The 13,400-nt window shown below is 36.7% G+C and overlaps 1 long non-coding RNA gene across 1 annotated transcript in view; it reads right to left on the reverse strand.

Moving 5' to 3' along the window:
* LOC138854090 (uncharacterized) overlaps positions 1–6,879 on the reverse strand; it is a 7,536-nt gene extending 657 nt beyond the window's left edge. Inside the window, exons 1-3 of the long non-coding RNA XR_011393293.1 lie at positions 6,723–6,879; positions 3,860–3,934; positions 1–42 (exon numbers count right to left, since the gene is read on the reverse strand). The exon at positions 1–42 is cut by the window's left edge and continues 657 nt beyond it. This is a non-coding gene — a long non-coding RNA (uncharacterized lncRNA). The remainder of the gene's footprint in view (positions 43–3,859; positions 3,935–6,722) is intronic.
* Between the last annotated feature and the right edge of the window lie 6,521 nt (positions 6,880–13,400).

Here is a 13,400-nt window from a genome sequence, read left to right on the forward strand (position 1 = left end):
TGCAGTCTTGTTTTAGATGTGTCAAGAGTTCTCCCCAGTTATCTGTGTGAAATGTTAATTCAGGATTAAACCTATGAAATTCACTAATATAATTTCTCACAAATAATTCGATGATTCTTCATGAACCGAATGTGATCATTAAACATTAATTGGGTCTACATACATTAAAATAATAATGTACATTGTGTGACTGAAAAAAAGAATGGTCCACAATAAAATCAATATTTTATGTTTAATGTTAAATTAATAACAGTTCTGTTGCGTAATTAATATTATACTAGTTTTGTAATTGCTAAATTCAAATGGGGTTAGGATTTGTGATGGCTCAGTTGCTAAGCCCGGATGAGGCTTAATTTGCAACTGTCACACCTAATCAACCTGCTAAGCCCAGATGGGGCTAGGATTGTAACTATCATACACATTTTTAATATTAATGTGTATTGTGAAACTGCGAAGCCCAGATGGGGCTAGGATTGTGATTGCCATACATAACTAATATACTAACCCTGAGGGGGGCTAGGAATTATAAATGAATAAATAATCAATCAGCTATGCCAGAAAATTGGCTAGGATATATTCCAGGTAATCTGTAATAATTACTTTTATATTTTAGGATATATTCAAGGTAATCTGTAATAATTACTTTTATATTTGTGTGTAAAAGTGTTTAAGTATCTGAGGTCTAATCCATATATGAACATATCGGACTCGAATCAAATTACTGTAAATGACAAATACAAGGATATTAGAGGAATAAAAACGTCACTGAATGCAAGGAAAGGTCATATAACCAAGGCATACAATAAGTTCTTGAAACTATGTCTGACGAAATTCTGAATATTGTTGATTTAAAACTATATTTAAATTCACAGAAAATCTTCATTGTCGCATAAATATCCGTTGTGCAGTCGCAAAAAAAAAAAAAAAAAAAAAAACAAAAAAAAAAAAAAAAAAAAAAAAAAAAAAAAAAAAAAAAAAAGCAATTGCAACTTGTATAATTACTACCAATTCAGAGTCATGTACTTATATATCTGTTATATCTATGTGACTCTGATGGGTTAGTCTTATACCCCTTAAAGAATATCTTATCATTTCACGTACACTGTTTAAATTACACCGAAGTGGTTGGGCCACTTACCTTTTATATCCTACCTCTCTCCCCCCTCCCACCCTTTTCCAAAATTTCTATCCTTACCCATCCTTCTTCCTTACCCATCTCACCAAAGCTCTGGTCTGGACAAGAAAAAGATATGAATCATACAAATTAGTGTATAAACAGCATAAAAGAAATTTACTGGGAAATTGTGCAGATGAACAAAAACTAGAAATATTAATCAGCCAATGTCAGAAGAGAAAATGTTTTATTGTAAAGCATGACTTTACATAAATTAAAGAGTAAATAATGCAGTTAGCCAGCCTGAAATGTCAATGCCCAAACTCCCATAACTTTTTTTTCACGAAACCGGCCACATCCCACCGAGGCAGGGTAACCTAAAAAGAAAAACGAAAGTTTCTACCTATATTTAATCCAGGAGACAGCTGGAAAGAATTCTGGTTTTTATTTAATGTAGGCCTAGGCAGTGAGAGGAAACGCATTAATGCAGTCCTCGTGGATAGGCTGCCAGGAGGATATCTACAATTAGGCTTAGTTAAACTACTAGACGGCTTTCACAAAATGGAGTAGAACTGGCACCCTCCTGTGTAGATACTGACTCAGTGGGGGCCAATAAATATTTTAAGAGGAAGTGATTATATATATATTATCCCACATTTGTAAAGGGTATGGTAAAAAAATGTGGCGTCACTCTCCTGAAAACAGCGGGAGGCCATTTAATATATGGTAGGATTCCCTGCTTTAATAATGAATGACTAGAGGAGTCAGTAAATAAGTAATTTTATTCAGGTATACACAAATACAATTACATACACAGCATGTGTAGAGAACTAGGATAACCCCCCCCCCCCCAAAAAAAAAAAAAAAAAAGTCAGTCACTTGTTTCCATTGGGGTCAGTGTGCGTCTTACTAATGAAAGAGTGCTTAAGTCTAAATATTCCTTAATAGAGGATGATGTTGAGTCAGTATATAAATTATGGGAGCTGGAGAGCATCGGAATTAATGTGAATGAAGGAAGTCGAAATGATTATTTTATCCAGGAACAATACCAAAAAAATTTAAAAAATGAACATGGACAATACTGGGTGCGACTACCGTGGAGCTTACTCAACCAAAACTGCCTACAAATTATAGAATGGCTTATGGACAATCAAAGGCACAACTCCACGAGTTAAGACACCAGAATCATTGACCACATATGAAATAATTAATGAACTAATGAATAAGTAAATAGAAGAGGTACATTCTGATCAGGCTAAAATTTATGGTCATTACTTACCGCACAAGGCTTTAAAAGGATTCTAAAACTACTCCCATGAGAATAGGTTTTTAATTGCAGCACTAAAGGTAGTAAGAATTCACCACCTGAATGACTGTTTAATGACAGGTCAGCGATGACAGAAAAATTAGGAGAAATTCTATTAAACTTCAGTGTAAAGAATTACGCCTTTACGGCTGAACATAAGTAAAGCTTTCCTCAGTGGGTCTGTAGGAGGCAGACCGGAATTATACCAGTTTCTTGTGGCCTGAAAATCCTAGTGACCCACTAAGCCCTCTGAAAACTTTCCGCTTTAGGAGCGTATTATTTAGCGTCACATCTAGTCCGCTCCTGCTTCAGGCGACTATAAATGTTTACCTCGAACGTTCAGAAGTCTGTTGTGTGAAGCAATGAGTACACAGTTATATGTGGACAATTTCCTAGGTGTGGCGTCAACTGAAGAGGAACTAATGAGGACATATACAGAGGCTAATAGGGCAATGAGTGTAAATATGCGTCGGACGGAATGGAATATCAATTCGTCCAAATTAAAGGACAAAATAAATAAGGAGTACCTTGGAGATGAAGTTACTAGATGCAGTAATATACTAGAAATTTTTTGAAGGTTTGTCAGGAAACAGGACAAGTGTAAAAACAATGAAATATTAAAACTAATATATCTGTGGAAAATACTGTATATATTTTCCAGAAATTCAGTATTTATATGTAAATAGATGGCCATACTGTATTTAATAATATTTGTCACAGAAAACGGAAAGCCTGCATCTGCACAGACGAGACTCGCCATCTTGGTTTTGAATTTTGTATTAGAAATGTTGGTGAATGGGGAATAATTTCTCGTGCTCTAGAGGTTAAAATTGTGCTGACACCTCTCAAATAGGAGGCGAAATTGGTGGATATGCATTCCTGCATAACTTGAGATATCAGGCGATTGGACAAGACCTCTCCAGGAACCTCAGATAAGCTCTATAGATTTGTGTGTAATTCTGGCCAGCATTATTTTCATAGATTTAGTTAGTGAGGTTTTCTGAGTATGATACACATTAATCTCCAGTCAAATTGGTGAGTGATATTAAGATATATTTTCCTTCTGTTATGTAATTGTGTATATATATAATCATTTATTATTTTTAATATACAGTCCACAAAATTTATATATTTACCAGTATTCCTGGTTATACATATTTCATTGGTAATTAATAGGTCCAGAGGAACTTGTGGATATGAGTGGTAGGTATCGAAGGGGGACATTTTTTGCGACCTAGGTGTCCCAAATTCCTACATGTCTAACTGATAAATAATAGTTATCTTTTCATTTATTGTTATGTATATAATGATACATTCAGATAAATGCAATTTTCCACAATATCAGTGTGGACACTGCAAGCTCTAGGCTACTACTACTTTACCTTCCCACTTTTCACACGTTACCTCAAACACTTGGATAATACATGATAGTTATTTACCTAAACAGAAGTAGATAGTTCCTCTCAGCAGACAGTCTTGGTGTGGACTTCCAGGTCTTCTGCTATTTGTCTCTCCTGTGTGTAAATTTTAACATTACACTCATCTCAATATATATATATATATATATATATATATATATATATATATGTATATATATATATATATATATATAATGTGGTCCACCTCTGGTGTAAAATGTGGGACCCATAGCCTCGGAGAAGTGGATAAAAAGGCTTCAAGGAAGAATATTTGGATTTCTTCCTGAAGCCATTTGAATATTCCACTTCCCCTACCACCCCATCTTTTAAACTATTTTTTTTTACCAATAGGAATATTTTATTACATAATATGGCACAGAAGATTTAAGAGATACATTGTTGATATAAAGGTGGCATATACGGTACATGTTGTTACGTGTGTATCACCGATTATGTATATATATATATATGTATATATGTATATATGTATATATATATATATATATATATATATATATACATATATATATATATATATATATATATATATATATATATATATATATATATACATATATATATATATATATATATATATATATATATATATATATATATATATATATATATATATATATATCTTTACGTCCAAACAAAGGATTACTTAACAAGAAAAAAAAAAAAAAAAAAAAAAAAAAGTGGTCGAGAGCAAGTATTCAGGGTCACCTTTTTTTTTCTCCCAGCGTCTAAGGAAAAAATTATAAGAAAACCCAGGTTTCTTCTGTAAACTGGTCCTTACAAGACAAGAGAATAAATGTCAGTTAAAAAAATAGGGGTATGTATTTTGCAGTGTATTAAACTAAGTGATCAAACTCATTGTTCATGTTCTTTGTTGTTGGTGTTCTTATTGTTGTTCTTACTGCTATTATTGTTGCTTTTGTTATTATTAATAGTAGTAGTAGGAGTATCATGGGAAATCGCCAAACTCGTACAGGTCATACAGCGGCTGATTGGTGAAATGTAATCAGGTTATTTATGTTAATCAGGTTTAATCCAAGGAAAGAAAGGGCAGTTTAAACTCCTGTAATCAAGAGCCCTTCACCTACATCAAGGCACCTTCCTTCAAGGGTCACCCTCCAATAACTCATGAATAACATGGAGAGGACTATCCTATTAACAGAGTTAAGAAAGCCTATTTATTACACATTTTGAGTTTTTCTCATATTTAATTGGATATAATATTTCCTTGCATACACGTGCATAATAATGGAAAGACACATAGGTAATCAATAATTCACCAGGATTATCATTGGTAATTTACACATGTAACTATGTAATATAATCATATTGTGCAGTTGTACTTAAATACTCACTTTTATTTACACACACTTAATGACAGTATACACTCAGATATATCTTTCAGTGCTGTATATACACTGTGTATATACACTGAGATATAACTCAGTGCATATATGATATAATTCTGAGTGTATATACACTGAGTTACATCTCTCAGTATATACACTGAGTTATATCTGTGTATATACAATGAGTTATATCAGTGTATATAGACTGAGTTATATCAGTGTATATACACTGAGTTATATCAGTGTATATACACTGAGTTATATCAGTGTATATACACTGAGTTATATCAGTGTATATACACTGAGTTATATCAGTGTATATACACTGAGTTATATCAGTGTATATACACTGAGTTATATCAGTGTATATACACTGAGTTATATCTGTGTATATACACTGAGTTATATCAGTGTATATACACTGAGTTATATCAGTGTATATACACTGAGTTATATCAGTGTATATACACTGAGTTATATCAGTGTATATACACTGAGTTATATCAGTGTATATACACTGAGTTATATCAGTGTATATACACTGAGTTATATCAGTGTATATACACTGAGTTATGTGTATATACACTGAGTTATATCAGTGTATATACACTGAGTTATATCTGTGTATATACACTGAGTTATATCAGTGTATATACACTGAGTTATATCAGTGTATATACACTGAGTTATATCTGTGTATATACACTGAGTTATATCTGTGTATATACACTGAGTTATATCTGTGTATATACACTGAGTTATATCAGTGTATATACACTGAGTTATATCAGTGTATATACACTGAGTTATATCTGTGTATATACACTGAGTTATATCTGTGTATATACACTGAGTTATATCTGTGTATATACACTGAGTTATATCTGTGTATATACACTGAGTTATATCAGTGTATATACACTGAGTTATATCAGTGTATATACACTGAGTTATATCTGTGTATATACACTGAGTTATATCTGTGTATATACACTGAGTTATATCTGTGTATATACACTGAGTTATATCAGTGTATATACACTGAGTTATATCAGAGTATATACAGTCTACTATAACTTTATTTTAGTCAGGTTAGATAAGAATGGTCAGGAAACAGAACAAGTGTTACCTGACGCTGGTCTGTCACATGACCCACTACTGGTGCTTTTAGTCATCTGACCGAGGCCTTCCGCTGGCTTACCCCTCCACCCCTTTAAAAATTAAGGATATAACCTTTCTATATTTTTTACTATAGTTACTACATTAAGGCTGAAAGTATTCCAGACTAATGTTGAATACAAAACAATGGAAGTTTACTGCAACATGATACGTTAGAAATTATATGGGGGATTTTTCAAGAGTACACAATTTCGAATTAACTTTTGACCCACACACTGGGGAGGACTCTAGACAAAACAAAAAAGTAACTTATTGATATATCTTGGAGACTTGTGGAATTTTTGAAGTATCTGTATGTACTACTAATTACATAATAAGCACATTAGTAAATTACTTACCCACTTACTTTTAGGGGTGATATATCCTAATGTCTCCCTACAGGTAAATAATTAGAAAAACTGGCCATCATCTAGTTCCATTTTCCCATTCGATCGGCCACTGTTAATTTAAACATTCACGTATTCATCGGTCCGTCCTGCCGCTGCGCCATATTGGATTCTTCTGAAAACGTTTATCTTGTACACATATTTTTCTTTAAATTCAGTGACACTTCCAGGTGTGTAATACGTTTTCCTTGTCAGAATATTAGCTTTTTCAACATTACAACAATTACAATTTACTTAATTAACTGACTACAATAAATAAGGAATATTGGTTCCCCTTGTGGCTTATCACCTTTTAAAAGTTACATTAGCATTACACACCTGCATTATTACATAAACATTATTTTCCTATCAATTACCACACACAAATCCTAGGAAAATCTTCCAAAATACGTACATTGTTTATACAGAAATGGATGACAGAATAAGGAGTAGAAGCCAGAGCTTGCTACCACATGCAGCTCACAAGACTGCCATCCCCACGAGCCCCTTTGGGGCGGGGCAGATGGCAGACCAGAGGCCTAGCTTCTCCCTACGAGCCCCGTGAGGACGGGGACTGTGGCTAGGCCTGGGGACACTTGATCCCAAAGATGAGGGGGTACTTGTACCTCCTTCCATGGCAGACTTAGGTCTCGAGACACTTCCCAGATAGGGAGCCAAGGCCGGGTCACCACTTTTGGAAAAGACCCGGGCAGGGAGAGTACCGGCGAAAAAAAAAAATGGGAGACACTTGAGTGCATGTTGAAAGAAAGAGAGAGAGAGAGTTGGAAAGCCCATAATTATATAGAGCAATTCGTGACCTGCAACGTTAAAGGGCCCCAGTGGAAATAAGTCACTGATTTTTTTTTGGGTTGTCCTAGATTCTTTACACATATGCTGCTATGTATGATAATCTATGTAACTATTTGTGTATACCTGAATAAACTAAAACTATACCTGTTCACCACCGGTCACGAATACTTTCAGCCCTACAATAACATTTAAAATATGACCTCAGGGTAAGAAGAGAGATAAACTCCTATCAGTGTAAACATCCTTGTCTACAGACAAAGAGAGGAGGTTAAACGTAGTTTAATATCAATGAAATGTTGTGTAATAGCATTATTAACGTACATACATTAATTAAATCGTGAAATTAATGATCTGTGAGTATGTTACCTAATTAATGTCTGCATAATTAACTCATTGCGATTGTGACCAGATATAAACATGTAAGTCGTTCATTACTATTGTAACTTGGTCAGCTATCAAAACTTTGTGACCCAGTCCCTGGACCCATTATGTACCTCTGTAATGTTGAGGTATAGTCCCTGGACCCATTATGTACCTCTGTAATGTTGAGGTACAGTCCCTGGACCCATTATGTACCTCTGTAATGTTGAGGTACAGTCCCTGGACCCATTATGTACCTCTGTAATGTTGAGGTACAGTCCCTGGACCCATTATGTACCTCTGTAATGTTGAGGTACAGTCCCTGGACCCATTATGTACCTCTGTAATGTTGAGGTACAGTCCCTGGACCCATTATGTACCTCTCTAATGTTAAGGTACAGTCCCTGGACCCATTATGTACCTCTGTAATGTTGAGGTCCAGTCCCTGGAACCATTATGTACCTCTGTAATGTTGAGGTACAGTCCCTAGACCCATTATGTACCTCTGTAATGTTGAAGTACAGTCCCTAGACCCATTATGTACCTCTGTAATGTTGAGGTACAGTCCCTGGACCCATTATGTACCTCTGTAATGTTGAGGTCCAGTCCCTGGACCCACAACTAAATAAATACTGAATAATTGTATCTCGTAAATGTTTCTTATTATTGTGTCTCATAAATGTCTAACCTGTGACCCAATCAAACTTTATTTTTTAATTACATTACCTAACAGAATACTCCATTCTACTGAATGCACAGCAACACAGTAAATGACAATATGACCTGTCTTTGTAATACTCATTTGTGCTAAATTGTTATCTGTTTACAATAATGTTTTTACCACTGAATATATCATTGCTTAGTTAAGCTTAAGTTAATTTTAAGCCTGCCCATAATGCTCTGCATACAAGGGGCTTTGGCATGTTGCACTGTAATAACTGTATTCCTTTGTACTTCACTGTATCATGTTCAAATTAATAAATAAATAAATTATGTACCTCTGTAATGTTGAGGTACAGTCCCTGGACTCATTATGTACCTCTGTAATGTTGAGGTCCAGTCCCTGGACCCATTATGTACCTCTGTAATGTTGAGGTACAGTCCCTGGACCTATTATGTACCTCTGTAATGTTGAAGTACAGTCCCTGGACTCATTATGTACCTCTGTAATGTTGAGGTCCAGCCCCTGGACCCATTATGTACCTCTGTAATGTTGAGGTACAGTCCCTGGACCTATTATGTACCTCTATAATGTTGAGGTCCAGCCCCTGGACCCATTATGTACCTCTGTAATGTTGAGGTACAGTCCCTGGACCTATTATGTACCTCTGTAATGTTGAGGTCCAGCCCCTGGACCCATTATGTACCTCTGTAATGTTGAGGTACAGTCCCTGGACCTATTATGTACCTCTGTAATGTTGAAGTACAGTCCCTGGACTCATTATGCACCTCTGTAATGTTGAGATCAGGTCACTGGACCCATTATGTACTTCTGTAATGTTGAGGCCCAGTCCCTGGACCCATTATGTACCTCTGTAATGTTGAGGTACAGTCCCTGGACCCATTATGTACCTCTGTAATGTTGAGGTACAGTCCCTGGACCCATTATATACCTGTGTAATGTTTTGACTACCATCCACTGGATGGGTATGGGGTGCTAAATGAAGATATTAAACTTACTGAATATTATAGTTAAGTTTTAAATAATAAGATATTACATGGACCACAATGGAAATAAGTCACTTTGACTTTTTTGGGGATATTCCAGGTAATTTAAATGTATGTTACAAGGTATGATAATTGTACTTATGTGTACCTGTACTTAAACTTATTTACTTATCTTACATATTTAGTGATGATTCTGTTTATAGTATTTATATTTTTTACAAACATAAACTTAAAATTTCATAATGGTCTTAATGGCACACAAGTGCTGTGGGTACACATATCTATAATAAATTAAGTATATTTAATCTAGGATAACTCAATAAAGTCAAATTATGTGACTTGCTTCATTTGGGGTTCTATGACAATATGCTAGACGTATTTTCTCATTCATTAAAATTGTTACTGCGTATAATACTATTATTCTGAGCCTACTGTTCCTCGCATATTCAAATATACGGTATATATACCCCAGGTATTTTTTATCTAACATACGTGTAAATTTTACCTTATTCCTAGTAATGACCCTCGTATTGTAGATAGTCTTAATGACCCTCGTGTAGTAGATAGTCTTTTTAGTATGATAATAAGATGTTATCTTCATTATTATGATTATTAAAGATTAGCCGGTATTCTCCCGGCCCGGGCCTTTTCCAAGTGGTGGCCCGGCCTTGGCTCCCTCTTTAGGGAGTGTCTGAGACCTAAGTCTCCCATGGGAGGAGGCACAAGTACCTCCTCATCTTTGGGACCAACTGTCCCCAGGCCTAGCCACAAGCTAGGCCTCTCTGGTCTGCCATCCCCGCCCCAAGGGAGCGAATGGGAATGACAGTCTTATGAGCTAAAGGCTCGGGCTCAGGCACCTACCCTACCCTAGAAGGGTTAGGCATGGTGTCGATCATCTTCATTATAGAATAATAAGAAAATATTATAACCTTAATATTATAATAATAAGGTAAAAGGACCCCAATGGAAATAAGTCACTCTGTCTGACTTTTTTGGGTTATCCCAGGTTCTCTACACATATGCTGCTATGTATGATAATTCTATGTAACTGTATTTGTGTATACCTGAATAAACTTACTTACTTACTTAGAAGTGCAATAAAAATTACTTATACTAAATAGTGTCCCCTGAAAAAATATTTTCTTTAGTACACACATACTTTTTTATGGTAAACTATACGAAAATTATTGTTTTAAAAAGCTTTTTTTATTTTTTCACCTTTTCATCTTCAAATATCAATAGGTATGTCCAAAGTATCCCAGAACTGTCGTATATTGGCCAATAAAAATATCTGTTAGCTTTGGGGGCTTATAATAATTACTAAAAGGGAGGCAGTAATATATTTATTAAACCCTGAGATAGTACTGGAATGAGACACGTTATATTGCTAATAAAATCTTAAATTAATTGATTAGTATAATAATAATAATAATAATAATAATAATATCTTTATTTCTACAAGTATATGTACAAGGTATACAGACCATAGCTGACATCAATGACATATTACTATATACAGAGCCGCTTGTTATGCAGAGCTATTCGGGCAAATTAGGTCAATTTTGTCCCAGGATGCGACCCACACCAGTTGACTAACACCCAGGTACACATTTTTACTGACGGGTGAACACGGACAACAGGTGTAAGGAAACACGCCCAATGTTTTCACCCTTTCCGGGGATCGAACCCGGACGCTCAGCGTGTGAAGCGAGAGCTTTGCTACCAATCAGGATCCCAATGGAAATAAGTCACTTTGTGTGATTTGGATTATCCTAGGTAATTTACACTATGTATGGTAATTGTACTTATGTGTACCTATGCCTAAATAAACTTACTATTGAGCTGGATCGATGATAGGTGCAGAGGCATGTTGATGATAGGTGCAGAGGCAGGTTGATGATAGGTGCAGAGGCAGGTTGATGATAGGTGCAGAGGCAGGTTGATGTTAGGTGCAGAGGCGGGTTGATGATAGGTGCAGAGGCAGGTTGATGATAGGTGCAGAGGCAGGTTGATGATAGGTGCAGAGGCAGGTTGATGATAGGTGCAGAGGCAGGTTGATGTTAGGTGCAGAGGCAGGTTGATGATAGGTGCAGAGGCAGGTTGATGATAGGTGCAGAGGCGGGTTGATGATAGTTGCAGAGGCGGGTTGATGATAGGTGCAGAGGTGGGTTGATGATAGGTGCAGAGGAGGGTTGATGATAGTTGCAGAGACGGGTTGATGATAGTTGCAGAGGCGGGTTGATGATAGGTGCAGAGGCGGGTTGATGATAGGTGCAGAGGTGGGTTGATGATAGGTGCAGAGGAGGGTTGATGATAGTTGCAGAGGCGGGTTGATGATAGTTGCAGAGGCGGGTTGATGATAGGTGCAGAGGCAGGTTGATGATAGGTGCAGAGGCAGGTTGATGATAGGTGCAGAGGTGGGTTGATGATAGGTGCAGAGGCAGGTTGATGATAGGTGTAGAGGCGGGTTGATGAGCAACTTGCAACATCTGAGTGTTCGTATGTAAGAAAGGGATCGCTGCATATATATCATGGTTGTGCTGAGTTCCTTCTGTATCGATTTTTTTTCTTGTTAATTTTATTTCTCAGAAGGTATTTTTCTGCAAGGATGTGATGGTCTGCATTCCAGTTAAGGAATTTTGGTTGGCTGAAAGGCGTGCATTCTCTGAAGGTCTGGTCTTCACTTCTATATTCCGAGAAATATTACAAGTCCTTGACTGGGCAGTCTTTGACGACGAGGTTGCAAAAGTAGCAGTTCCAACAGGAAGTTATGTGATTATACAGATCAGGTTCAATATTCTTCGAGTTAACATAGCAGTAGTGTGGGTTATCTTAGACACCCTGATACAGTCGTTTAGGTCCTCTGTTTAAGACACTCTTCAGGTCACTTGTTTTATCTAGGCTGGAATATTGCTGCACACTAACAGCACCTTTCAAGGCAGGTGAAATTGCTGACCTAGAAAATGTACAGAGAACCTTCACGGCACGCATAACGGAGATAAAACACCTCAATTACTGGGAGCGCTTGAGGTTCCTGAACCTGTATTCCCTGGAACGCAGGCGGGAGAGATACAAGATTATATACATCTGGAAAATCCTAGAGGGACTAGTACCGAACTTGCACACGAAAATCACTCACTACGAAAGCAAAAGACTTGGCAGACGATGCAACATCCCCCCAATGAAAAGCAGGGGTGTCACTAGCACGTTAAGAGACCATACAATAAGTGTCAGGGGCCCGAGACTGTTCAACTGCCTCCCAGCATACATAAGGGGGATTACCAACAGACCCCTGGCAGTCTTCAAGCTGGCACTGGACAAGCACCTAAAGTCGGTTCCTGACCAGCCGGGCTGTGGCTCGTACGTTGGTTTGCGTGCAGCCAGCAGCAACAGCCTGGTTGATCAGGCTCTGATCCACCAGGAGGCCTGGTCACAGACCGGGCCGCGGGGGCGTTGACCCCCGGAACTCTCTCCAGGTAAACTCCAGAGTGATTGTTGGTGTACATGTGTCATTCATACCTTCAAAGCATCGTAATGTTATCCACACTAAAATATCGTAGGTGTTAGAATTTTATTTAATAAACAAATTCCCAACACAGGAGATATTTTGTACGCTTTAGGATGTGTATAACATTTAGGGATATACATCATTAGCTATAACATGCAAACACATTGAAATATATACACCTCTCGGTTTATGTACGACCTACATAAGGTAATGAAATCTGTCAGCCTGAATACTGTAAATAGAGAATGTCAGGTTCTGGGAAAGGGACTAAGATTTAGCATCATATATTCATAGGGAAAACTGCT

This window comes from Cherax quadricarinatus, chromosome 49 (genome assembly GCF_038502225.1).
Source record: "Cherax quadricarinatus isolate ZL_2023a chromosome 49, ASM3850222v1, whole genome shotgun sequence".
Taxonomy (NCBI): domain Eukaryota; kingdom Metazoa; phylum Arthropoda; class Malacostraca; order Decapoda; family Parastacidae; genus Cherax; species Cherax quadricarinatus.